This window comes from Cheilinus undulatus, linkage group 8 (assembly GCF_018320785.1).
Source record: "Cheilinus undulatus linkage group 8, ASM1832078v1, whole genome shotgun sequence".
Classification (NCBI taxonomy): Eukaryota; Metazoa; Chordata; class Actinopteri; order Labriformes; family Labridae; genus Cheilinus; species Cheilinus undulatus.
The window spans coordinates 37,624,684-37,651,418 of NC_054872.1; the positions used below are offsets into that span (position 1 = coordinate 37,624,684).

Consider the following 26,735-nt stretch of genomic DNA (forward strand, 5'->3'; position numbering starts at 1 on the left):
CTCTTATCAAAAAATGGGTGATCATGTGTCTCAGATTTTCTAAATCTTAAATTAGGGTGACCATATTTTCAAACTGACAAATATGGACCCTTGGATTTTATTACAAACCCACATGAGCTCATGGTACACTTACATTTATCCACATAAGTATAACAACATTTCTCCTTTTAAACACCTTGAAAAGTGTCTCAACAGAAGAAAAATAATGTATGAAAATATCAACCTGTCATTTGAGACTGCATTGGTGTAATAGAACATATTGTTTTAATATTATAACAGTGTTTGCTTCACTTTAATAAGTAGCAACTGTGCTACTTTCAGCCTAGTTTTAACAGGACAGTCTGGCTTCAGACCGTAGATCTCAGAGTCCCCCTCTTGCAGACTGTTACAGAGAGATGCTGCCACTTTCAGAACTAAGTGCTGCAGTTTGCTGGTACATAGATAATAGATTAAACAGAAAAAAGGTCAGAGGTCTCAATTATGTGGAGAGCTGTTAAAATATATATGTGGATGATGGCTTTCTCTAGCTATGTCAGCTTTAGCTAAAGCTAACATAGCATGGCTAGCTATGTAGTTAACATTACTACGTAAGCCAATGTAGCTAAGTTGGCTTTACTAATATGAGCTTTAGTAAACAGCCACAGCTAACAAGCTATATAGATAAAGTACCTTAAGTAGCTTACTTAATTAGCTTTAGCCTTTGCTATGTTAGCTATGTGCTATGTTATCTACTTACTTTATACAGTTAATGGAGCTATGTAAGCTACATTTGCTGAGTCAGAATGTTTTCATAAAGGACATGCTTTTTTTTCCTATTGGGAGACTGTTAACTCTGAACCTAGGTAGCCCACGTGCATGGGGGACAACCTAGCCACTTGGCCATCTGTGCCGCTCCACAGCTTTCGATGTTTAGTATTTAGGTTTCAAAGGTCAGCTTTTACATTTAGGATTCTAACCCTTACCTTTATCTGTACCCTTACATTACCAGAGTTTTAATCCAGTGTATTTTGGATGTTTTTGTGTGCATTTCTGGTCTGACAAATACCATGTCTAACAGTAACTGTCTGCGAGAGAGGGGGTCTGAGAGCTAAAGTCTTTAGCCAGACCCAGCTATGTTTAGCAAGCAGCATTTCCTCTTTGGGCAACTAAAGATAGACAATTCATCTTTTGCAATGCCCTGCCCTCTAACACCACACCATTTTTTCTGCAGCCACACTATGGACACAGACATCCGGCTCATGTCATTGACCTCCATAGACCAACTTAGAAATTGTGAATTTCTTGCAGTTTTGTGAAAATTTATAGTTATTATTTATAAAAATGGTCAAAAGATGTCAATGGAGTAAAGACACCACTGATATGAGGAATCCTGAGGGGCTAGAAATTTTTTCATCCCCCACCTAAACCACACTAACCTTGCAAAGCAGATGGATTTGCCGACTCCGTCCGTGTCTGCCATCAGTCAAATCCATCTTTCAAAGCTCCAATCTACAATGTTTGTGCCGAACGTAAAACAGTTCAAACCAATCAGTGTCATTTGGAGAATGAGCCTGTAGCTACGGATACGATTTAGTTGTACTGTGAGCAAGCAATGGCTGCCTTCAGGTTAGCTTGGATGTAGCTATAGTATAGAAGCAGTTTTATCAGAACTGGACCACATTTCCATAACAAAAAAGGCATTTTTCACTCTTCTGCTGACGTGTTTCGGTATGAGTTTGTGAGAGTTGTGGTGGGGTTAGTTGTAATGTGAGTGGGTATACAGTGGCCGCTGGTGGAGTGATTACCTTGGAGGTAGCTTCCCGTTTTTTTCAGAACGGGACAACATTTCTTTATTGAAACAAGAACAATGGGATCTTTTCGATCGATACAGGTGGGGTTTGCCCGTGTATACAATGGCTGCTGCCATGGTAGTTATTAGCTTGGATGTAGCTGTAGTATAGCAGCAGATTAACCAGTACTGGACCATATTTCTTTATTAAAACAAGAGTGAAGAGCCACACTGAAAGCTTGTCTGTTGACAGAGAATGTTTTTGCCTATCTCCCTACCAGCTTAGGCATGAATTTTATTCACTGAGAAGCTCCGTTGTGGAGCTGGGCATGTCTACAACCTCGTTTTGTCTTGTCGCTCTGATTGGACCATGATGAGTGTGACAGACAGAATGTTTTTCCAATCACCTTTTGAGAATATTTTTTAAAAGTCCTCCCCTTCCCAAGTGCTTTGTATGGGAGGTTTTCGAGATGAATATGAAAAATATCCATGGAATGGCTATATGGAACAGTCTATCAGTGTAAGGTAACCTTTTAGTGGGACACACAACTATTTTGTGTTTTTACTTAAAATGTAATAATGATAACTAAACAACAGCTACACTCCAACACTGACTGACACATGTACAGATAAATCAGTGCTTAACTTGACTTACAGTGCATTAGTGATGTTTTTCTGTTGGATTAAACAGCAACAGCCTTGGCAATTAAACTGACTAACACATGAAGACAAATTAGTGTTGTCAGCATGCTGCATAGTTTTTGTATTTCAGTTGGCTAAAACTGTGACTGTTAAAAATTTAAAAAAGGATAACTGTTTGGATATGGAGCATGGATCTTAACAAAACAGGACATCCCAGTCAGAATGGGGCATATGGCCACCTGATATATATATATATAAATTGCATTCTGACATGGAGTCCATCCTCTGTGTTCAAATCTTGACTTTCATGTCAGAGCTGTGGTAGAAACTACACCCTCATGTTCAGCATTGCACCCTTTGAAGTAGACATATCTCAATGAGGTAATAGCAAACATGAAAGCAATGTAGATGTAATTGTTTCAGTGCTGATAGTCTTTATTTTATAGAGAAAGAGGAGACTGGCATTGCACATCCTTTCAGAGCAACCACATGCCTTTCAAGTATAAAGATAAGGTGATATGTGGATTGTTCACTTGCGAACCAATATGGTGAACACATGTTGGCAGCACCGAATTCTCTGGGCACGATATTTCAAATGTGATCAATCTTTATTTTTAAGTGGTGGGAAGAGTTTCAAAGAAAAATCTCCCCTTTCAGCTCCACATACATCTTCGATTTACTTGACGGAGTGGCTTATATTTAAATGTTCTCAATCACTGTGTTGATGTCAGATAAATTGGCGTGATAAATTGCCTTGCAAATGATGTTTATGACTTTTCAGAAAGCACTGAATGTACAGCAGAAAAAGTTCCCTTTTTCAGTAAACATCCCTTACAGATGAACTTTGAATGTATAGACTGCGGTTCAAATGGAGAATTACATTTGTAACATAAGCCTGAGCATACACAACACTATGTTTTACAGTTATACATTTTTAACTCAGGGGATTGCTTTAAAGACACTCTAAGCAAACATTATGTCCTCAAAGGAATGATGCAGTGACCCAACAAACCAACCACATGTAAACATTCAATTTCTCACTGAAGAACATCAGTTTACTCCACTCCTAAAAGTACCACAACTACAAATTAGTTTTTTTTTCCAACCTCTGAAACATGAAGTTTGATATGTTTTCATCATTACCCCAGATCTAGTTGTTTGATACGCATTGTATGTAAATACTAACATAGCAGTGATGAGTTGGATGCTTTATTCTCCTCCAATGCCAACTGAAACTGTTCAGACTGTATTTTATTGCAAATTGTAAGCAGGTATTCAAATAAAATATGAACAAAACATTGACAGATTCATGAATTAATGTGGAAAGTTTAGAGAGATGTCTTCGACAGCAGTCATCTTGGCGCTGATTACTTTTGCAATGATAAGACAATGATAACATTTTTCACCACAACTTTGACCAGGATCATTTAGATCAAAAGCAAGAGGGTCACAATGGAAAAGTGCTGGAGGTTCATGGGCCATGTAAGTGAAAAAAAAAAACTGTATTTAGGTTTGTTGTATGATAGGCCACTGGCTGGTGGTTGGTAGCATTGGCAGAGAGACTGAGGCACGGCAAAAAGGAGGACCAAATGGAGTTAAGCTGGCCACACACTACAGGATTTTAAACCCAATTTGAGGCAAGATTTGGTACATGATTTTTTAAATCTGAAACGATTTTAAAACCGTGGGAGACCACAGATACGAGGACAACTTCAAAAGATTTTTCATCTTTAATCCTCTGAACGCACAGACTAGATGACTCAGCCAGACTGTCACTGCTGGAGACCACACACCTGCTGACCTGCCAACGACATCAGTGATCACGTGACTTCAGACAAAAACAAACAAACACGGATGTCTGCTGATACCCTCTTGCTGTCCCTCCACAACAGGCTGCCCTGGCATGTGTTACAGGTGAAGCAAAAATCATAAAACATTAAAAGACTCAGGATGAAATCCTGGCTGGAATTAAGCTAAAGCCGTGTTTATGGTTGTGAGTGGTGAAAGTACATACGACCCTGCTGTGACACTACCCCGTCTACTCGCTCTCATTGGTTGTTATGGGTACTTCGTCAGTGGCACTAAGGCCTAGAATCGTAAATATCAAATGTGTTTGATATTTGCAATTCGGTATTTTGGAGGCTACAACGCGATTTGGAGCAGAAAAACAATCATGTTGACACCACACACATGAGGATAATTCAGGCAAATAGTCGTTTGTGACGAGGCCCCCAGGGGGAGGCAAATCTTGCCCCAAATTGGGCTTAAAATCCTGTAGTGTGTGGCCGGCCTTAGACAAGGTAAAAAACTCAGGAAAAAAATCACTAGATTCAAAGGCTGATGAGGAGCCAGGTTACCTGACTAGAAGCTGTAGTACACAGGTGTCTGAAAGTTCATCTCCAGGTGAGGGGATCTTAATTGCCACAGATTAGCTGCAGCTGGGACAGCTAACAAGCTGCAGCTGTGATTGTCCATGATGACAGTTGAGTTAGTGGGTGTGGCTGAAATTTTCGACTCCAGTACAATTTCATCTTTGTTTTCACTCGGTGTGGCTGGTAGTAAATACACTCAATGGAAAAAATTACTCCCCAGGTTTTCCTGTGTAGTTACAATACTGATACTACCTTCCCTAACACTTCTAATGGCAACTACAGAAGACATCTACTCCTGGTACAGACATTTAACATGTCACTGCCAAAAGTACACAAGAGATATTTAAATTGATCAACAAACATAGTCAGTTTAACATAAGAAGTGAGGAATACTACAAAAACATTGCCCAAAATGAAATATAGATCAGGCATGCATGGTTTTATTTAACATACTACATTTAACATTTTACTGGCCTAAATCATTTTGGCACTGATTCACTTTTAAACTTCTCATCAGAGATACCTGGTTCCTGGTACTTTTTTTGGTATCACCTCTGGCATGACATGAGACTAACCCATAATTCCACACTGGCTCTGCAGCAGATCCATGGTACACATATCAGTCTGTTGGCATACATATTTTCAGTCAATCTTTACAAAAGAATCTAGGTAAGAAGTTGATGTATTCTTGTTGTGTCAGAGGTTTGTAAAAACATAAAAGCCTTTTTAATCTGTATTTCTAGTTTTGACCTGCAGTGTTGGTACTGCTTGTACCAAAAAGTCAAGTTGTATGGAAGATGGTTAGAAAGTGAGCTTTCTTTTACTTGTTTTTATTATTTCGGTGAATTATTTTTCTGATTTATTTATTATCTTAGTTGTTCAGTATTTTCTTTGTTACAATTATGAGGTTTGCTATTTAACTTTGGTCCTATTTAGAATTAAACTGAAGGACAACAAATGTTCTGTAACGTTATGCTGATGAAACAGAGGTTTAGAAACAAGACACCAGATGACTGGGCTACCTGCAATTGAAAGGTGCAACAACAACCTCGAACAAAGAAAAAATTTTATATCAACCTTGATGTCCAAATATGGTCACTTCTGGCTCAAAGAAAAAGAAGAGGACAGTGGCCAAATTGCCAAACTCAAACTTCAAAACACTCCTCCACAAACCAGAGGCTGTAGTCACAGTTGCTTTAACACAGTTCAATCCTAAAATCTCTGATGACAGATGACCAACCTAGAGGGTCCTGTTAGTGGCCTTCTGTTGTTTTCATAGATCTCGAGTTACAGCACGTAACCACTTTTCTATCTGCACTTCACAAGGAAAAAGTAAACAAGGGGACAAGTCATACAATTAAACAAAAAAACAACAATACAGGACATTTTTATGTGTTTACATAAAACGTTACAATAGGGCTGCATAGCAGTAATTATCCCTCTGGTTTAAGAATTCCACAATCAAAGTTGTCTTTCTTTTACTCATGCTGTCAAACATAAAATTCTGCACCCTGTAATTATTTTTGTGCTTCTGACGGTCATATAAAGTAGTCACTGCTTCTTGGAGACAAAGGCTGAGTCTCAGATGACAGATACAAACACTGTTTAGTTTCCTTTTGTTAAGCTGTTTGCTTTGTTCAAAATCCCATTATGATTCTGCCTGGCTTTGGTAAAGGAAAATGGTTTATATGATTGTTTCCACTAGTCAGTGAAGAAACAAAGGTTTTACTGGTTTGTGTGTTTTTATATAGCCAAGATGAAGCCATCGGAGACAGAAAAATCTGTATCAATCCTAGGAACAGACATGAACCACTGACCCATTAACTCCAAATGAGTCAATGGGTCAGTCGCTGGAGAACTGGACCCTGACATTGGGACACTGGACGTGGACACTGCAGAGCTGGACACAGACACTGGAAAACGTACCCAGAAAACACTTTGGAATTTTCTAGACTCTAGAAAATCTGACCTGGACACTGGAGAACTGGACCTAGACAATAACTGGACCTAGACATTAGAGGACTATGCACAGAAACTGGAAACCTCGACCTGGATGGTAGAGGGCTGGGCACAGTTACTGGAGAACTGGGCAGAGTGACTGGAGAACTAGACCTGGGCACTGGGAGACTATACACAGATACAGGAGAAATGGCCCTGAAACTGGAGAACTGGACCTAGACACCAGAGAACTGGGCGCAATTACTGGAGAACTGGGCCCTGAAACTGGAGATCTTGCCCTGGACACTGGGGGATAGGGTGCAGTTACTGGAGAACTGGGCCCTGAAACAGGAGAACTGGACCTGGGCACTGAAGAGCAGGGCCCAGCTACTGGAAAACTGGGCCAAGATGTTGTAGGACCAGATTGGGATACTGGACAACTAGACCCAGAAACTAAGGAACTGGATTCAGACACTAGAGAACTGGTCCCAGATACCAGAAGACTGGGCCCGCATATCAGAGAACTGGATTGGAAGACATAGCAGTTTTGTGGAGATCTAGTTGGTCTGGGACTGAAGAAGTAAATGTCCTTGATTGGCTGATTGCCTGAGTAGGAAGGAAAAAAGAGAGGTAGACAGTTCTCCTGCATGAGCTTAGCTGGTGCTGAGTTAAACAGCATTATAGATCTGATATTGATAGATAGTCAATACAAAAATATAACGCCAAAGCAAAACAACTTTTCTGTCTTAATTCTTTTAAATATGCACCTTCTCCTTCTTCTAGGTGATCTGGGTACATATATTCATGTGGGCCATTGTTTTTAAGAGTTGGACTTGAGTGTAATTAATCCATGATCCAGCCAGTGGGCTGTCAGCTGAGACAGTGAAGAGTTTATGTCCTCCAACTTCCACATCTTTCATGTTGAAATGCTTAGTTTGTTTCATTGGCTGTCAGATGTCTATAAATATTCCAGCCATAATTGTGGTTATTTTGTTTTTTTTTTAATATAGCAAACACTACTCCCATGTGAGACTTAAATTTTAGCTATTATTTTGTGGAGTTACTGCAGTCGGTGACAATGTGGGCTTGTTGTTAATAGAATACCACTTTTGATTTAGCTTTGAAAGTGGAAAGAGGATGAAATGGTGATGAAAGGTTTGGCTTTGATAATGAAAGATACATGGGAAAAGTACAAACAGTACTCCCTTCATAATTTAAAGCTTCTTGCCAATAATTTTTGTCCTTTTGTCTGAATTACATAATAGCTGTTAAATTATCCACCCCATGTCTTCTTCAAAGTCCACTTTCAGTTTCTTATCTTACATTAAGGCATCCCATGTTAGTCCATTTAAGCACTGTGTTATCTGTATATTTAATCTCAGCAACAGTTTGTTGTTCTGTGGACACAATAGCCCGGGGTCATGAAGATTTCCGCAGATTACCGAGGAGATATTTGACTTTGCAGAAAGCCTCAAATGCGGTTTTGTAAGTCGTTAGGAGGGGACCAAATGTGGTACAGAGCAGCTGGAAGGGGAGTTTCTGATGAGTAACAGCACATTATCACACATTTAAAACGTGCAAACCCTTGTTTAACTAAATGATTTGCATCTGAAACATCATGTTGCAAAGTATGAGATAAACTTTAAGTACAATGAATAAAACTTAGCATGAAAAGTAAGGAAATATGTATTTGGTTAATTATTTCTTTATTGTTACAATGCTTTTTGGAAATAAATCTTTTACTGTTGGAAAGCCTGTTTATTTCCTTTTAAAATGGTGCCATACATATGTGGTATGAGCAGCAGAGTTGAGTATATGGGTTTTGCCTATGAAAAAAGTTTATCACTGGTTGGATGTTTACACTTTTATTGATTTCATAAATCAACCATGGTCAAGAGAATTAGACTTTTTTTTTTAACAAAAAACCCCCAAAACAAAAGCCTGTTTAATGTCAAAGCAAAAACAGCCTTCTACAAAGCAGTGTCAATTACATAAAAAACAAGATGTAAAATTATTGATTGCATAAATATTCACCACCTTCCAGTCAGTATTTAGTAGATGCCCCTTTGGCTGCAATCACAGCGCTAAGTCTGTGTGGATAGGTCTCTATCAGGCTTGCAGATCTGGACACTGCAATTTTACTCCATTCTTCTTTGCAAAACTGTTCAAGCTCTGTCAGGTTGCACAAGGATCTAGTATGAACAGCCCTTTTCAAGTCCAGCCACAAATTCTCTATCTTCTATCTAATTCTCTCTCTTTGATGTCCACCAGACATAGCATCTTGTTTCATGGCCAAAAATCATAATTTTGGTCTCATCATACCAAAGATCTTTCTTCCACTTGACCACAGAGTCTCTCACGTCTTTTGGCGAACTCTTGTCCAGATTTAACGAGTTTTCTTCAACATCGGCTTTCTCTTTGCTACTCTCCCATAAAGCTTTAACTGGTGGAGAACCTGGGCAACAGTTGTATGCAGAGTCTTTCCTGTCTCTGCTGCTGATGCTTGTAACTCCTTCAAAGTAGTCATAGGTGTCTTGGTGGCCTCTCTCACTCGTCTCTTTGTTGAACGCTCACTCAGTTTGTGAGGATGGCCTGATCTAGGCAGATTTAAACATGTGCCATATTCCTTCCATTTCTTAATGATGGATTTAACAGAACTCTTTTCTCCGATTTTCTTGGAGTGTTCTTTTGAATTCATAGTGAAACGGTAGCCAGGAAAACTGATTAACCAGTGACCTCCAGACACAGGGGTTTTTATACTACAATCACTTGAGACACATTCACTACGCTTAGGTGATCCCCATTTCGCTAATTATGAGACCAATAGCACCAGCTGGCTGGACCTCTGTTAATATGGTTAAGTCATTTAAAGGGGGTGAATATTTTTTCAGTCATTTATTTTACATTACTTATGTTTGTTTAATTGACATTACCTGGAAGAAATCTGATTTCATGTTTACATTTTTTTTTCAAAAAAGCCAAATTATATTGACCATGACTGATTTATAAAATCAATTCAAGGTAAAACATTAATACTGTTTGGCGCGCCGGTAGTTGAGTGGTTAAGGCGCGCACCATATACACAGGCGACCTGGGTTCAAATCTGGCCCGTGGCACTATTTCCTGCACGTCTCTCCCCGCTCTCCTCCCTGTTTCCGACTCCATCCACTGTCCTATCTAATAAAGGCCAAAAATAAATCTTAAAAAAAAAAAAAAGAGAGAAAAAAAAAACATTAATACTGTTTATAGGCACTGTACAAATTATTGTGAGAGCATAAAAGGCCTTGAAGTGATGCTATTAAGCAGTGTGTTCCTTAAAAAAATATTTCACTTGAGCTAAAAATAGGTTTGTGGAAAGAAAAATAATGACATTTGATGATCTTTGGTGCATATAAAATGTTTTAAAGCAAGTTTTCTTGCTATGAGACTATCTTCTATGTAGACATCGTTTGAAAGGCCAAGACTTTGTATCTAAAAAATTTACTGCATTTTTTTCTTTCCTTTTTTATTTCCATAAGACAGAATGATGTTTCCTTTAGGCCACAGGTAAATCCAAATTTCTCATGCAAAGTTCAAAGCTCAAGTTCAAACTACGTGCAGTCGACAGACTGAAACACATTGTTGATCCCTTGATTATGATGGATATGATGACCATCTGTAAATCTTTTTCTGACATTCTTGCTGTTCTGCACAGTCACAATGTCAGACTCATAAACCTTTCATTAGTCATCAATAATCCCCGGCTCCTTCTTTAAACTGGCTGCACTTCTGTCTGCCCTGGAGGAATAACATCGCCCATAAAAACCATTGGCTTTCAGGATACGACGAAAATTATAACCTTAATAAAGTTTTCTTTGTAATATTTGCATGCATAAGCAACTTACGGGTGATAGAAAAAGACTGTCTGTCTCTGTTTTAGAGCTCCCAGGGGCCGTCTCTTGGCAGGAAGCGAACGTTTTCATGACTTAACAGGCTGTCAAAGGGACTCAGAAATGCTTCAAGAAATAAGTCCAGAGGAATCACTTGACATTTAGCTTGCTTATGTAAAAATACTCAAATCCTACATCATTTCAGGTGATAACACTCCTCAATTATCACTTAAAAAATAGTCATAAACACGTTGGGTAATTTGGGTCTGCTGGTGCAGAAACATAGCCAGATAGTCAGTCCACATTTAAGAAACAGTAACATCTCTGTTTGTCTTCGATAGCGGACGTCAAACAGCATCACAGGCCATCATTAAGATGAAGTGATGATGTGTATATTTTCAGAGCTCTGGCTCTGCTTCTTTCTTGGCGTATTGACATAAGAGCAAACAGCCAGCGCTGTAGCTTCATTCTCATGATAAATCCTTCAGCAGGAGAAGCTCAGATAAATGTGGCTGGTGTTTATCCAGTAGTAATGCTGCTGATGAATGTCAAAGTCCCACAACAAAAAAAAAAAAAAAAAAAAAAAAAACAACTGGTCTGCATCATCTCTGAGAACTGTTGCTGATGGCCCCCTGTTGGACAACAAGGAGAATACTTTAATTTTAGTGCTTATAATAATATAAAAGGCTAAGCTGAATGGCTCTGAGTTTTATTTATTATCTGTTTTTCATGTTAAATTTTTTTAGTGCTTCACTTTGTGGTCTGAGTAGGTTCACATCCATCTTAGTCATGGTTTTCCAAAGCTTGATCCAAAGGGAACAACTGGACTTGATTAAGGTTCTTGAAAATGTATATTGAATAATTCATCCTACTTTCAGGGGTGAGGCATTTAAGTGATCATTTGGGCTGAAAAAAAAGTAGCTTTTATATGCTGATGATATTAAAATAAGCCATTTATAAACCATAGGTGTATAAAAATTGTCTTGAGATCTCAAGTGTTTATTTAAAAAGAGAAACTTGATTATAATCTACAAATCCCACAACAGGATGTTATATTTTGAATGCTGGCATTAAAAAAGGCCTCTCACTCACAGGCTTAAATTATATATACATGCACAAACATGATCTTATAGACACTAGCACTAATGAAAAGATGTCAATTGTTGGAGGCTGCTGCAATTAAGGTGTGCCCACCCTGAAATGTAAAAGGGAATTCAAGATCTGTTCGGCTTGAATTGTATTAAATGGTAGTCATACACCCAGCTGTGATCAGCTGATGGCCAGCTGATCCTAATTATCCCCTCCCACTACCATGGCAAATCACATCTCTTTCTCTCAACACAGCAGTATATTTAAATATGACGTACTTCTCACTAATCCCTGCTTGCATTAATGCTGATGTACCACACTGCTGCTGCTGCTGCTGCAAAGCTTAACCACCACCCCAGCCTCCTCCTTTATAGCATAAAGCTGGTTGCACCCTCACATTCAGATTCATGCTACTACAGATATATGTATTCACATACATTATTGTGAATTCATTTATCCATAGAGGCTTTGTAGCCATTGTCCCTGGAAAGTCAATGCTGCTTGACTGACCCAGGGAGCATCTTTTGAGCACAGCTTTAACCACTGAGCTAAACTGGTGCCTACTTTTTTTTTTTTTCATTGCCATATTTTTTGTCAATGCTAGCACTACGACAATCAGTTTACATGGCTGTTACTGTTATCATGGACATCGAAGACTTTCTACTGTGAATCCACCTGTTTACAACTGCTCTGTCTACCATCATCCTTACTTCTATACTGGAGCAGTTAACTGAATCTAAGAGCAACACTACTTACTTTGATAGTTCTCTCTATTGCATTGAATTGAATTGAATTGTCTTCCTTGCTGCTAATATTAATATTGCAATGCTCTGTTTTCTATGAATGCCGGTTGTTATTGCCTATTCTTCACATATTGCTACCATCATTATTAACATTATATCCATATCCTACAAAATGGGAGATAAGTTTATGGCCCTTACAGCCATAAGTGTATCGTCCATTTATAGTTTTGTTGTTTCTCTTGTCCCTCTTCCTGCTCCCCCCTCTACCCCTTTCCAATCCCAGCCTGGCTTTGGCAGTTAGTTGTCAACATAAGTCTGGTTCTGCTGGGGGTTCCTGCCCAATAAAGGAAAGCTTTTCTTCTCTACTATAATGACGCTAAGTACTGCTAGTGCTGAGAATAGTGTTCTATTTCATAGTAATGCATCAAAAAGTACAGTCTAGACCTGCCCTCTTTAAAGTGTGTTGAGATAATTCAGTTATGAATTGGTGCTATACAAACAAATATTGATTGATTGACCTATTTGTGGATTGATTAACCATCCCAGTGCAACCTGGTGACTTGCTCACTCGCACCTGGCCAGTTTCTAAACAAAGTTCTTACAGATGAACTTCTGCTGCTTGCAACTTTAGACAATCTCACCTCATTATTACAGGACAATAAAGCCATATTTTCCATGATAACTTCTCAATTTTTCAAGAATAATTCAAAAGTATTTCAAATATATAATTTTGCCCTGCCTGATTTATTCTATGGACTATTTTCATCCTAATTTTAGGAATATAGTGTTTTTATCAGTTAAAATCAACTTGTTACTAAGGGTGCGCGGTATGTGGTAGACGGTATAAATGATATAAATTTGGCCTAGGGTAGAGATTTGGACTCTACCCCAGCCTCCTACTGACCAATCGCAATAACGCTTGTTAATGACGTCATCGTATCTGCCTCAGTGTGAGTTAGCAGGCAAAAACATGTTTTTTCCTCTCAAAGTCTGACAGCTGTACTGCAACTGGTACTGTGTGCTGTCACTCAGCCTGCCTGGGGCTAATGCTGCTTTGGCTGGTCGCAGAGGCCAGCGCTGCAGCTCTTCCTCTTACAACGGCATAAAAAGCCATTTAAAAGTCTATTTTAACTTATGACTTTCTTTTCTAAGTCCACAGTGAGTCAAAGATCCAGGCTGCGATGTTAAATGAGGACAGAAAAACTGCTGTAAACTAGCCGTATTCTCCGAACGGCACCCAAAGCTAAGCTAACTCAATGCTAAACACAATACTTCCGTCAAGCTCTTCAAAATAAAAGTCCGTTGCTGTTATTTTTCTAAAACCCCCTTATTGTGAACGCCTTCACTAGGAAACGTGCTCAAGTCATTCGCAGCTTAATACACCTCATCAGGATAGAGATGAAATACAAAACTTAGAGTGCAGTTAGAAGTAAACCTGGAGAGACTTAAAAAAAAAATAAAACATGTTTTTTGTGTTCTATACTTAGAGATAAATTGAGTATGCCATCAAAGGTTTGTTTTAAGGGGAGAAGGGGGTTAATAACACTTGAATTTGGATTAAAAAGCATTATCTCTTTTTAATTTTGTAATACCGTGATATAATACCGAATCGTCAAAGGCAAGTAAATACCGTGATATGATTTTTAGGCCATATCGCCCAGGCCTACTTGTTACTACAAGCAATATTGTGTCAAGATAATAAAAAAGCTGAGATCACAAAGGAAAATAAAAAATATTGTTTAAAATTAATGGGAAAATGGAGTAAGATAAAATGCATTGATTCATGTCCATATTGTTTATCTACTAGATGAATACTTTCTTGTAATATTCTGTTTTGTTACATCTAATATTGCTTTTTATTTTCTTTATTATATGATATTTTCCAAAATGTTCCACACAACTTCATGTGAAAGGCTCTTACATTGAAACAATTATTGTTGAAAAGGCAGATGTTTGGATTTCAAGGTTATTTATTGCATATTGTTTCATATCTTTCATATTTGATGTAATTCATGACCTGATTTTCTGACTTGGTTTCTGTTATTAGCCATGTTGATAAATTCAGTTTTTTATTATTGCTTTTGGTTTTATGCCTGCTTTTAGATTTGGTGAGTTCTTCCTTCCTTAATGTGACATGAGATGTGCTGATGTTAAATTACTTGCACCTGTGTAGCTCTGCTTTTTATTGATAGACTTTTAGTTCTACTTTCCCCATTTTATTGGACTTTTATCTCCCTTTTTTAAAGCCTGCCATTACCAAGGATGGTAGAAGATGTCTTAGTTGTTTTATTTTATCTTTTCTGAGTTTGAATCTATTACCTACAATTACATTCTGGCATTTGTAAATAAACTGTTCTGATGGCAGTCTTGATTCCTGGTCTCCTTGTGTTGTTCTGACTTTAACATCTGCAGATGTTTTGTTCATGTATTTTCGGTATTGTGATATTGATTTATTGATTGATATTTATTTCCTAAGACAGAAACTATAATATCCTGCAAATACAACCATGGTAAAAGGAAGAAACGTGAAAAGGACACACCAGATAACAAATAAAAATAACAGATAAAAAATGAAATATGGCTCACAATGTATTTTTATACATTTAACACCAGGCAGTACCAGCTAGACAAACATTTTGCTACAAAAAGTTTGCTGACATTTTTTTCCTGTCATAATTAAGATGATAGAGTTAATGGTAAACATGTTGACAACAAAAATGATGATGAATTAAGACACAAAGATTAAAGCAGTGAATAGCACAGATTGTGCTTAGTTGCTCTGCTATCCACACCGTCTTATCAGCTGTTAAAAGAAAGCTGTGGCTCAGTCATCCTTGTTTTTTTTCTGTGTATTTTTCTCACTAAAAAAAGTTTGAACACTGCTGAATAAGGCCAACATAAGACAAAAGTAATAACCCCTTTCCTCAAAAACTGCACTGTCAAGTTTAGTGCTTTCAGAAAGTATTCAGACCCCCTTTACTGTTTTTAGTTTTTCTTATGTTGCAGCCTGATGCTACAGTTGAAAATAATTATTTTTATTCTAATTAATCTACACTCATCAACCCATAATAACAACCAGAAACATAATGCTGGAAATTTTATGCATTTTTTTTTAATTAAAAACTGAAATATTACATTGAAATTTCTCTCAGGTGTCTCCCATTTCTCTGACTAGATGGGAGCTCTCCTCAGTTTTGCAAACTCTCAAGTGTTTTGTAATGACCTGAGGTGTCTAGCCATTCTGCCATTAGCCCAAATCAATAGAGGGCTGCAGTGATGGTTTCTAGAACTTTGTCCCATCTCCACACAGGACCTCTGGATCTCAGTCAGAGTGGCCCTCAGGTTCTTGGTCACCTCTCTCATGAAGGCCCGTCTCCCTCGATGGATCAATATGTCTGGGCGACCATCTCCCGGATGAGTCCTCATTGTGCCAACCATTTGAGAATCATGGAGGCCACTGTGTTCTAGCCTTCCCCAGATCTGTGCCTTGCAACAATCCTGTCTCTGAGGTGGCTCCTTTGACCTCATGGCTTGGTTTTTGCTCTGATATGCATTGTCAGCTGTGAGGTCTTCTAAAGAGAGGCATGTGCTTTTCAAAATCATGTGCAATCAGTTTAATTAACTCCAATCAAGGTGGTGAAATTCTCAGCAAAGATCAAGAGGAAAAGGAGGAACCTGAGCTGAAGTTAAAGTGTTTTGCAAAGAGTCTTGATACTTATGTCCACGTAATATTTCAGGTTATCATTTTTAAAACATTTGCAAAAAAACTCTAAACTTCTGTTTTCACTTTGTCATGACGCAGTATTGAGTAATGAGAATAAAAATATTTTTTTTCGACTGCAGCATCAAGATGCAACATGTAAAGGGGTCTGAATACTTTCTAAATGCACTGTAGCAACCCAAACAAGCAGGGGCAGCCGATCTACCAGCATCAGGAAATTTAACAGAAAACAAAAGAAGACAAGAATGAGCAGCAGGAAACCTTTTTTCAACATTATACTTGAAGGAATACATTTCAAAAGGCGTTTTAGTTTATAACATGACAATCCAAAACAGAGGAAAGCACATTTCTATCTACTAACATGAAATCAGAGAAGAGCTGTGATTCTGGGTGGAGGTGAGCTCTTGCAGGACTCCGGCTCAGGTTTTTCATCTCTCAGTGAGGACTGGAGGGGTGTGGCCTGCAATGCCCGCTGGCAGCGCTGAGGTTTGGATGCAAATATTACGGCGGTGAAACTCGGCTGGTCTGAGTTGGATGCAGTTCGACGTACAGAGTGGATTTAAGAAAGCGCAAGGCGCAGGAGCTGCAGGGCAACGAAGAAGAAGGAAGAGTGTTGGTCAGTGTCATCGGAATATGAACTTTAAATGCAGACTGGAGGATTAGTTTTATCCACCGCACACTCTCAGTTTTTGTGCAATCTTGTGCTCAGCCTGCTCGGGAGTTGCTTCCAAAAGATCCACGTGTGAAAGATGAAAGTGTTTTAAATGATTGCTGACAGAGGCTGCATGGGGGTTTCATGTAGGAGGAGTTCTTTGTGACCAAACAAGTAAAGAATTGTTCCCTTATAAAAAAGGAAATTGCCCAATGAACATCATTACTCGGGGGCACACATGTAAAGGTAAGATGATGCACGTTTGATGTTGTTTTATTATTGACACGTTTCATTGATTTTGATTAGAATTTAAGTAGAATTACTATTAATAAATAGATACTCTGAAAACGACTGTAACGTTACAGCAAATGTAAAAGTTAATTCACTGTATCATACATACTTTTATTATTATTATTATTATTATTATTATTATTCAAACTTCACCCCACGTTTCTTAATTCTAACTCCAATCACTGAAAGTGTCCTACATTTCCAGCTCTCATCTGTGCCAATTTACTTAACTTTTAAATTAATATAAATATGATCCAATAATTATCAATTATCTTATCCAAAATTCATGTTCTGGAAAATGTATGGAAAGTTTTTTTTCCCCTTAATTTTCCTTCAGTTGCATTTCAGTGTCCATATACATACTTAAGCCAAAGTGGTGCTCAACTGGTAGGTTGTTACCCAAAAGTGGGTCTTACAGCTGTTTTCAGTGGGCCAAGAATGTGAATGTTTTATTGTTAATCTGTTTTAATAGGGGCAAAGCCAGATACGTTTAATATCAGGGGCTTATCCCAAACTTCAGAGGGTCTAGGGCAGTGATCATCAACTGGCAGCCCATGCACCCCCAAAGCTCCCCATGTGGCCCCTAAAAGATGATTAAATTCTTTTTAGGGTACCTTTCGTCTTTCAATCCCTGCATCCTAAAACAATCACAACTGCAACAGTTGTATCAGGAATGACTTAATGTTTTATCCATTTTTTTACAGAAATCCACCTGTCACCTATCAGTATCAAATATGATCTATCATGAATGTGAACTTATCAGCCCAGTCCTGATTATGTCTGCAGTTTCATGAGTCAGCTTTTCCTTTCAGACTCTTGGAGAGAGTGAAAATCAAAACAAAACTTCTGTTTCCCGTATTTGTTTTTTGCATTGTGCTAGTGTCATGCCAAAACCTCATATCTCCATTTTTCACGACTCTCATTTGTTCATAAATCAGTGCAATGGGTCACCCTCTACATCTGGAAGTGGGTTCTTGCAGTCATAAACCAATAAAAAGTGTCAAAACAATGCTGACTATGACCACTCAGTGTTAAATTATTTGAAAAATGCTTTTTTTTTCATTCTCTGATAAGTGGCGATTTTGAAGATATGAGGTTTTGGCCTGACTTCAGTGATATTAAGGTCAAACCTAGTGATTGACCACATGGCAGTCCTGGAAATATGTTGCTGAAATATTTTGACTGCCCAAAGGTGATATAAGGACAGATCTCACATATTACAACATGTATTAATGCTGCAAAATTACTTACATTTTGACAGTAGATACAAATAGACTACTAGTAGCCTACTATAAGAAGTTACTTGAACCAAAATGCTAATTTTATTCTAGTTAATTAGAATGTCTGACCTCTGAAGCCGCTGTCAGGACAAAATCTGGCCCACACAAATGTAGTTTATGACCCCTGGTCCAGGGGGGATGCTTCCCCAGAAATTTGTTTGCCTCTTAGACTGTTATAGACTGCTGTTTCCAAGCTATTTTAAAGCAGATTTTGGATTGAAATTCTCCACATCATGCGGGCAAAAATAACCAAAAACAGAGGTAGGCAACTGGTGGTGTGGGGGCCATATGTGGCCCTCCACCTCACTCAGTGTGGCCCCCAAGTTAGTTAATTTAACTTATAAAACATGACAAAATCTGTGAACGTGAAAATTCAAACCTTTCTCTATGATATCTTTGAACTGCTAAATGTTTATGGTGGTATTATTATTGATTATAAACTCAACATATTCTTTCTTTTATTTAATTATTAGTAATTACAAGGGTTTAATTAAGAATATGAAATTATTTGTCACACGTTGGCCCTTTGGCATTGACAATAAAATTAATGTGGCCCTCTTGGTAACCAAAGTTTCCCATCCCTGACCTAAAACTAGCATCTTTTTAGAGCCAACATCATTTTTAAAATCAAGTCCTTCTCAAAGTGTCCTCATTACTCTGAAACCACCATGCTGAAGACCAATAGTTTCCACTTTCAACATCTATATAGGGACAGAACCTGTCTAAAACTTTCTTTTAAGAGTATTACATAGTGCTGCCATCGGGCCACAACCTCCCGTCTCCAAAATCACTACTTTTCTGGGAATGAAAAAAACTGAGTTTTTCAATTGATTTTAACACCGAATGGTGACAGTTAGCATCTTTTTGACTCTTTTTATTGGTTTGAAATTTTCAAAACCCACTGACAGATGTAAAGGGTGACCAATAGCACGGACTTTAGAAAAAATGAAATCATAAAAAATGCAGATATGAGGTTTTGGCCCGATGCCAGCGAGAGGAAGAGTAGGAATCGGGTGAAAAAGTTTGTAATTGGAACTGCTCCTTTAAAAAAAATGCACATATTTAATATAAAGTTGAAAGTATTTTATACTGAGTGTGAGCTTGTAGAAGTACGGAAAGGGATTTATTTTGAGTTTGACTTCAAGAATGAAATTTCCATGTTGGGATCCATTCACTTCTAATATTTCATTTAACTGTGCTATTATAACATTTAGCTGCAAGATGTTTTTGCCAACCTGAAAGGTTCAGGGATTAAGCCCTGTTGCTCTGCCTATGCTGGTAACAAAAAATGTTAATTTCTTAAGATCTCAGTTATTTATTTATTTATCTCGGGATAACAAAGCTGTTTTTACAATTCTTAATTTTATAAGATCTCTAGAAAACAACCCAAAATCCAGTTCTTCTCACAAGAAACAGAGTAGAATAAAATGCAGACACGTCGTCCCATTGGGCTTCTGTGTTGCTGTGCTTTGTAAAATTGTTTGTTTTGCAGTCTCTGTTTAGTCATATGTTTCTGAAGGCCAAACTGCGACATTTTTCTGGAAATAAATTTGAGCAGTTGGACATTTTCCAAAGTTAAAGTAGCGATTTCTCATTACAGAGGTGGCGGTGGGTCCCGAGGCTAGACCACTTTAAAGCCTCCGCTTATGCATACACACTAAGACCAGAGCAGCTCCTTGACAGTATCTGCAGCTCCATAAATGTCAGCCTTTCCAGCCTCAAAGTGTCAGGCGGGAAGGGATGTAGAAAAACAACAGGACAGCGTCGTGACGGCAGAGAGGCTGGACGGGGGACAGGTGGAGATCTGTGCTTGATTTCCACTCTCCCCGAGGAGCGGCGCAGTGCAAACAGCTGTAATCCAGGATGGTGTGCAAGCCTGCGAGTCAAAGTTGAACCGGGCTCAACTGAGCTGTGCAGGATCAAGCCTCTGACTGCTGCTGGAGCTGTGCGGGCTTTGGTCCGACATGAGAGCATAAAAAGAGAGCGTCTGGTGGTGGTTTGATTGGAGGAAGAGGCCGATGATGATCTGGTTTCATCTGCTGCACATTTGACCTCAAACTGTCTGAACTCTTTAAGCTGAGGAAGTGATTAGCTTAATGTTTGAGGCTTTTGTGGGAGCTGGTTGTGCAGCCAGGTGATTCTCCACAGTCTGAGCGGCAGCTTATCATCTACAGATGAGGTTAAACAGTCTGCAGAGTATAGGCTCATGCATTGGCATGATGATATTTCTGGCTTTATTTTTCCTATAGCAGCCTCAAGCAGCACTTAATTCCATTATCTCTTCCTGATGAACCATATCTTTATGTTCTACTCCAGTTTCTATTTTTATTGCTGGCAAAGTCATTAAATACCACTGGAGGTTGTGGCTTGGATGTTAAACGAGAGATTTTGTAAATATCAAAATACGTGAACAGTCTCAATGACCTATAAATTATTGTTGTTTTCTTCCCTGCACACGCGAGCAGCCATATTTAAGGAGTAAAAAGTGCTTATTTTAAAGCCAAAATTTACCGCAAAATTCTACTTTTGGACGTCATGTGGTAGATGTTACTTAAAAATAATTTCATTTCGAAAACAAGACGGTTTTTGAGGTTAGCACAGGGCCACGTGTTGCACAGAAAAGGGGACAGTCTGTTCTAGCATTTCAGTCATGCCTGTGTGAGGATAAAGACGTAAAAGTGCATGAACTCACAGAGAAACGTCTGAAGTCTAGGCCTGTTTTATCCTTTATTTGCCTTCTGTTTAGTTGAGTCATTGAATGTGAAAAATGCTCTCTGTAAACTCCATAAGCCATAAACTTCCTCTGCGTTTGAGGCCAGCTAATGATCTTTTTTTGACTCATGTAAAAAAAAACCTGGGGGTTCAGTCTCAGGCACAAAGTTCATCGACAGGTTGCCTGTGAGCTCAGAGTTGTGGCACCTTCAAGAGTTCAATCAATTCCCACTGTGGGGGCTCCCTTTCACTGCTTGAATAATTGATAGATCAAACTTAGGACCTACAAAGGAGGGCAATTTAATCTCCTGACTATTTGATGAGCCGGACTTAGTTTCATTGGGCTCAGCTGAATGTGTGTGATGGCGAGGAAACACTCTCAGTTAAATGGATGAGGGAGCAGGAGCAGGGAACTTTGCAAACAGACATGTTCCACATGTTGCCCGACGATGCAATGACAAATAAAAAAGGCCTCACGAAGAGCACATTAACAGCCTGATCTCGTCTCTTATCTGCGTGCCGTGTGAGAGCAGATATGGATGAGCTGAGGTGGGCTTTTGGCAGGTTGCACCGAGTTGTGGGAGTGCAGGGTTATGAAAGAGTCTCTGGCACAGGTCTTTGAGTTACTCAGTGCTGGAGAGGTTGTGTTCTGAGAGATCCAGAAACTTGGCATGTCCCACTCTTTCCGGTCATCGCTCTCCCTCCAGTCATCAACAGGTGCACGACTCTTTTGGCTCTTTCCTATAAATATGACACTAGCAGGAGGTGTCTTTGACATAATAAGTCATTAAAAGTTAAAAAGTAAATAAACTTACCAGTGAGGGGTGCTATTTTTTAAAGGAATCAGTTCCGTGGAAATATAATAGAGGAAAACAATGCTGAACTGAAGTGTTTAGGATTACAAAAGCTTTAACAAACTGAGAAATGCCTCCATTTTTCCAGGGGTGTTACTTGGATTTTTGGGGTCCCATGCAAAAACATCACAATGGCCCCCTCTACTATTTCCTCAGCCAACCTAGCAATAGCCCTTTAGCAACACCTCCATTACACAAATGACACAATAAAAACTTGTATTTCAGGTTGTCATAGTTTTCCATCTTTTTTGGCATAACGCATTTTAAGGATACCAATCTGGGTGCCAGTTTTGCTTAGTGGGTAGAGCATGCAAGCATAAGCTGAAGGCCTCAGATTAATTCCTGGTCTCGGCTCTGTCTGGTGCATGTCTTCCCCCGTTCTCTTGCCCCTACTTACTGTCTCCCTGCAGCTGTCCTATCAAAATAAAGGCAAAATCCACCAAATGATCTTACAAATAAAGGATTCCATCAATTCCAGTGATTAATAGTATCGTAAAAACTCTCAAGCATAAAAAACAAACATAAAATACCATCCATAGGGCTCAACAGTGTGGTTCCAGAAACATAAACCCCATTCATTTTCGCCATAGCGAATTTGATTATTAGCTATATAATCAAAAGTATCCGAGGGCTTACCTGAGAGTGAAACCATATATGCTCCTGTAGAATACAAAAGTTCACAAGATGTCAAACTCATGTTAAGAAAAAACATATTTTATTTACAATCTCAGACAAAAATACTGCAATACCCACAATCCTTGTGTGTAACAGTGTTGTCTCTGACTGGGGTCTCTGGTTATCATGAAAATGTCTACAGAGCTCTGGAATGAAGGCTGCAGTATGAAGCGATAAATGCCCAAACTACAAAGCATTACATTGTCACTTCAAATGTAGACACTACAATAAAAATAAGTGTAGAAAAGAGGTACTGCTACATTAACCATCCGTAAGTTTTACAATTCAAGTAATCCTGTTACATTTTCATAAAAGTAATCCGTTACTGAAAGAAAAATCCCAAATTTCCGCTCTTTTCCGTGACTTCAAAAAGAGGGAAAGCAAAAGAAGAAGCTCCTTAAGCATCTGCTCTGTTTGTCCTTCTTTCTTCCTCTTGTCACGTTCGCACGTAGCGCCGTGCCAACAAAAGGTAAACATTCTGTGCCATTACACCTACATTGTTAGCCTGTTGAGCCAGTGAGATGACAGAGAGGACAGCATGACACTGGAAAAAAAGGGACAAGAACAGCATCCTGGTGAAACGTAAGTTTAAAAACGCTCTATTTGCTTTTATTGAATCAGCTGTGCAGCCATTCCAATTACACGCTGTTATTACACAGTGTTCCAGTGATTCTGTCTGTTTCTGCTCAGATTGTGAGCATCTGTTAGTTTTGTTATCAGGCTGCAGAGAGACAGATTATGGGCTGTAAATTAGGCTGTACATTGGTATTAGTGTCTGCACATTCAAATGCAGACGTGCGGTCGTTATCTGTCATTTTGACAACTGACGAGTGGAACGAGTGGCCAAAGGGTTTTAATATTTAGTAATTCAAAAGTACTCTGACGCGTTAGTTTTAGAAGTAGGTAACGCAGTAACGTAACAAATTACTTTCCTCAGTATGTAACGCAGTAATCTTACGAGTTAGTTTCAAAAGTAACGCTACCCAACGCTGCTGTTAACAACAATTAAAAATGATTGGCAATATAGTGGAATACGTAGTTCCTTCCTCTTTATGAAGAATTATGTATACAGTCTTACGTATGCCTTTTTCTCATTTTCGAACGCCATTTTTGCGCCAAATCAAATGTTTATATGGGGGATTTGAATGGTAACCAGCACTACTGAAAAAGTGGGCGGAAATGTTGAGCTCTATCCACCTTATTCCTAGCCCCCATGATTCTTTGCGTGAAATATGGGCGCAACATTTGGTCGGTTCTATCTAAGTGGGACTTTGCATAGAAACAAGATGCTAAACTTTTATTAGAGCAGTTTTGATACCAAAATATGTAAACTTTGACTGCTTTACCTGAAACGGGATAACATTATTATTTCACCGCCCTCTACAAAAGAGTACAAAATGACGACATTACCTCAGATAACCGAGACAAGCATATTTAGCTAACTTTATTAGCTTCATATTAGTATAGAAAGAGACGATCTGTTGAAGGAGTTTTGACACCACCTTCACATAAATTTGTAGTTTGTGGGGTTGCTGAAGTACTTATTTCACCAACTAATCCCTCTTAAAATGTGGGAATAATATTGATAAAACTATCCATGACTCGAGTTGCCAGCTCTTCAGTTTGGTAAATGTCAAGTTTTGTATTCAGAGTTAATGATAAATTAATATTGAAAGAGTCACATCCCTGAAGCACTTAGACATTGAACGGCATGTTTAAAACACTGTTGTGAGAGACATATTTAACTTTGTCATAACTAGTACCACGAATGTAGCAACAGGTACTGATCATAGAAAGTATTATTTAAAACTTTCAGCTCATATTGATTTAACAAAAATGAAGCAATATTCATTGGAGCAAATATTTATTTCAGAACAACCACTGTTAAAATGAAAAAAATGTTACTGTACGGGAAGTTCCACCACCATTCATAGCTACAGTAGACCCACCGGGAATAATGTGGTATCCACCTTATTTACTTACTTACAGCTTACAATACAAATAATTTGAATGTGATTACAGCAATATATCAGTATTTACAAATTCAAGGTAAAGTCATATTGAAACAACTGTTGTTTGTTAGCATTTATCATTAGCTGCTGTACTAGAATGTACTTTCGCATTAGCACCGGAAGTTTACTCAGATTTACACTAGCGGCCCCAGGAATAAGGTGGATAAAAAGGTGTGTTGAGAGGAATAGATACAGTCAGCATCATGTCATAACTCAGTCTGTAACAATACAAGTAGATTTTAAACTCAGATGCTATCAGTCATAATTATAAATTTACAAAGGATGGTACATTTATAAACATATCAAAACATGGCAGGATTGTTGTCCATATTTTGTAAAAGACAAGATGAAAGATTCCCTTAAATGGCCGATGTGCCATTCCCAGATGTCTTTAGTTTCCTGGTTTAATCGCATAGGAAGAGATAAAATCATGTCTTTTGTAGATATCATGAATTAACTTGATATTCAACGTTTCTGGCACCACTGCAGAAATCTAACACCATTAGGATAAGGTTAACATAACGTTAAAGTCAAATGTAATAAAGCTATGTCCACTGTCATACATTGCTCAGATTTTGGATATGACGGATGGAAACAGTTAGTCCTGCCAGATTACGTGACGCCATAGTGCTCTCCTACTTGACTCTATGTCAGTTGGTCAAAGAATGAAACTTAAACATAAAGGATTCAAATTATGAACATAGTTTGTAGAGTAGAAGGCAGACCACTAATGCTTCATCTTGGCCACGGGGCCTTCACTGCGGTGCAGTTTTACCCGGCCCACACGATCATATCTTAATTAGAATTGGCCTGCTGCTATGAGGTCTGCAGATTTCTTCCAGTATAAAAATATAAATTTAACCTTGAAGATTAATAAAAGCCTTGTTAAATTATAAAAATCTGAAAAAGTAGAGAGTAGAAATAATGAGATAAAAAGTCGGGAATGAGAGAAAGAAATTAATTTGTGTTTTCATTTCATATTTTCATTTTGCATCCCAAGAATAGGACTGAAATTTAGGATTTTGACTTTTATTTCATATTTTGACCTTTTAAATTCATAATTTTGACCTTTTTTCTCATATTGTGACCTTTTAGATTCACATTTTTTCATTTTAAATCAAGTCTTGACCTTTTAAACTCCAAATTTTGCCTTTTAATCCCATGTTTTCACTTTTTAAACTCCTAACTGAGAATTTTATCTCATATTTTGACCTTTTAGAATGACAATTTTGAATTTTATCTTCTATTTTGACTTTTTAAACCCTTGAATTTGTATTTTATCTCATATCTTGATCTATAAACTCATGATTTTATTTTGTCTATCTCATATATTTGCTTTTCAAAAACCTTATTTTGACTTTTAATTTTGTATTTTGACCTTTAGGACTTATAAAGTTGACCTTTTATCTCAGATTTGTTGATACTGTGATAGTTAATCAATTTGACTTTTTTTTTTTTTTTTTAGAAATCTTAAAATCATATATGATCACTGTTTAATTTCCCCAAGATTCCTTACCTGTGAAAACACGGTTGACAGTTTTCAGTTAAACCTAAATTCAGATTTCGGCCCCTGCTGTGATTGAGTCTGACACCCCTAATCTAGGTATTATCCCCACTGGTATTCTGCTTCTGGTAACGCTGCTCTGCTGGCGACCTGGGCTGTAGTGTTACACATGTGTTTGTCTTTTGTGCAGCTGTAGTCAGCACTTTAAGCCCAAAACAAATTTCCTCTAGTTTATCTTATCATCAGGATTGGAGTTAACGGTTTGTTTTCCCCCATTGTGAAAAGTGGATGTAACATTATTGGGGTCATCCCCCCGTTGCCGGCTGTGTCCATTGTTATATGGATTATATGTCATATCCACATTGTTCACTTGTGCGTGTGCTTGACTGCGACTCTTCCTTCCATGCCAGGGTTGAGGAAGAATACTTTGCTTTGGTGGTCTGTCAAAAATAATTGTTCCCCGCACATTGGCAACTGTTGACATGATCGAGTCCTAGCTATGGTGCGAGCAGGTATCTCTAACATTTCCTTTTAAAAGTGTTGGAGCATTCTGCACTAACCAGACATCTACAGCTTTGCATGGGTTTTGTTTTTCCCAACTAAAGACAGGCTA

The 26,735-nt window shown here is 38.3% G+C and overlaps 1 protein-coding gene across 1 annotated transcript in view; it reads left to right on the forward strand.

Annotated features, from left to right (window-relative positions):
• The first annotated feature begins 16,650 nt into the window (after positions 1-16,650).
• The window catches only part of rspo1 (R-spondin 1), a 41,095-nt gene continuing 31,010 nt past the window's right edge, over positions 16,651-26,735 (forward strand). Inside the window, exon 1 of the mRNA XM_041792528.1 lies at positions 16,651-17,040. The gene's annotated coding sequence lies outside the window, so the exon portion shown is untranslated. The remainder of the gene's footprint in view (positions 17,041-26,735) is intronic.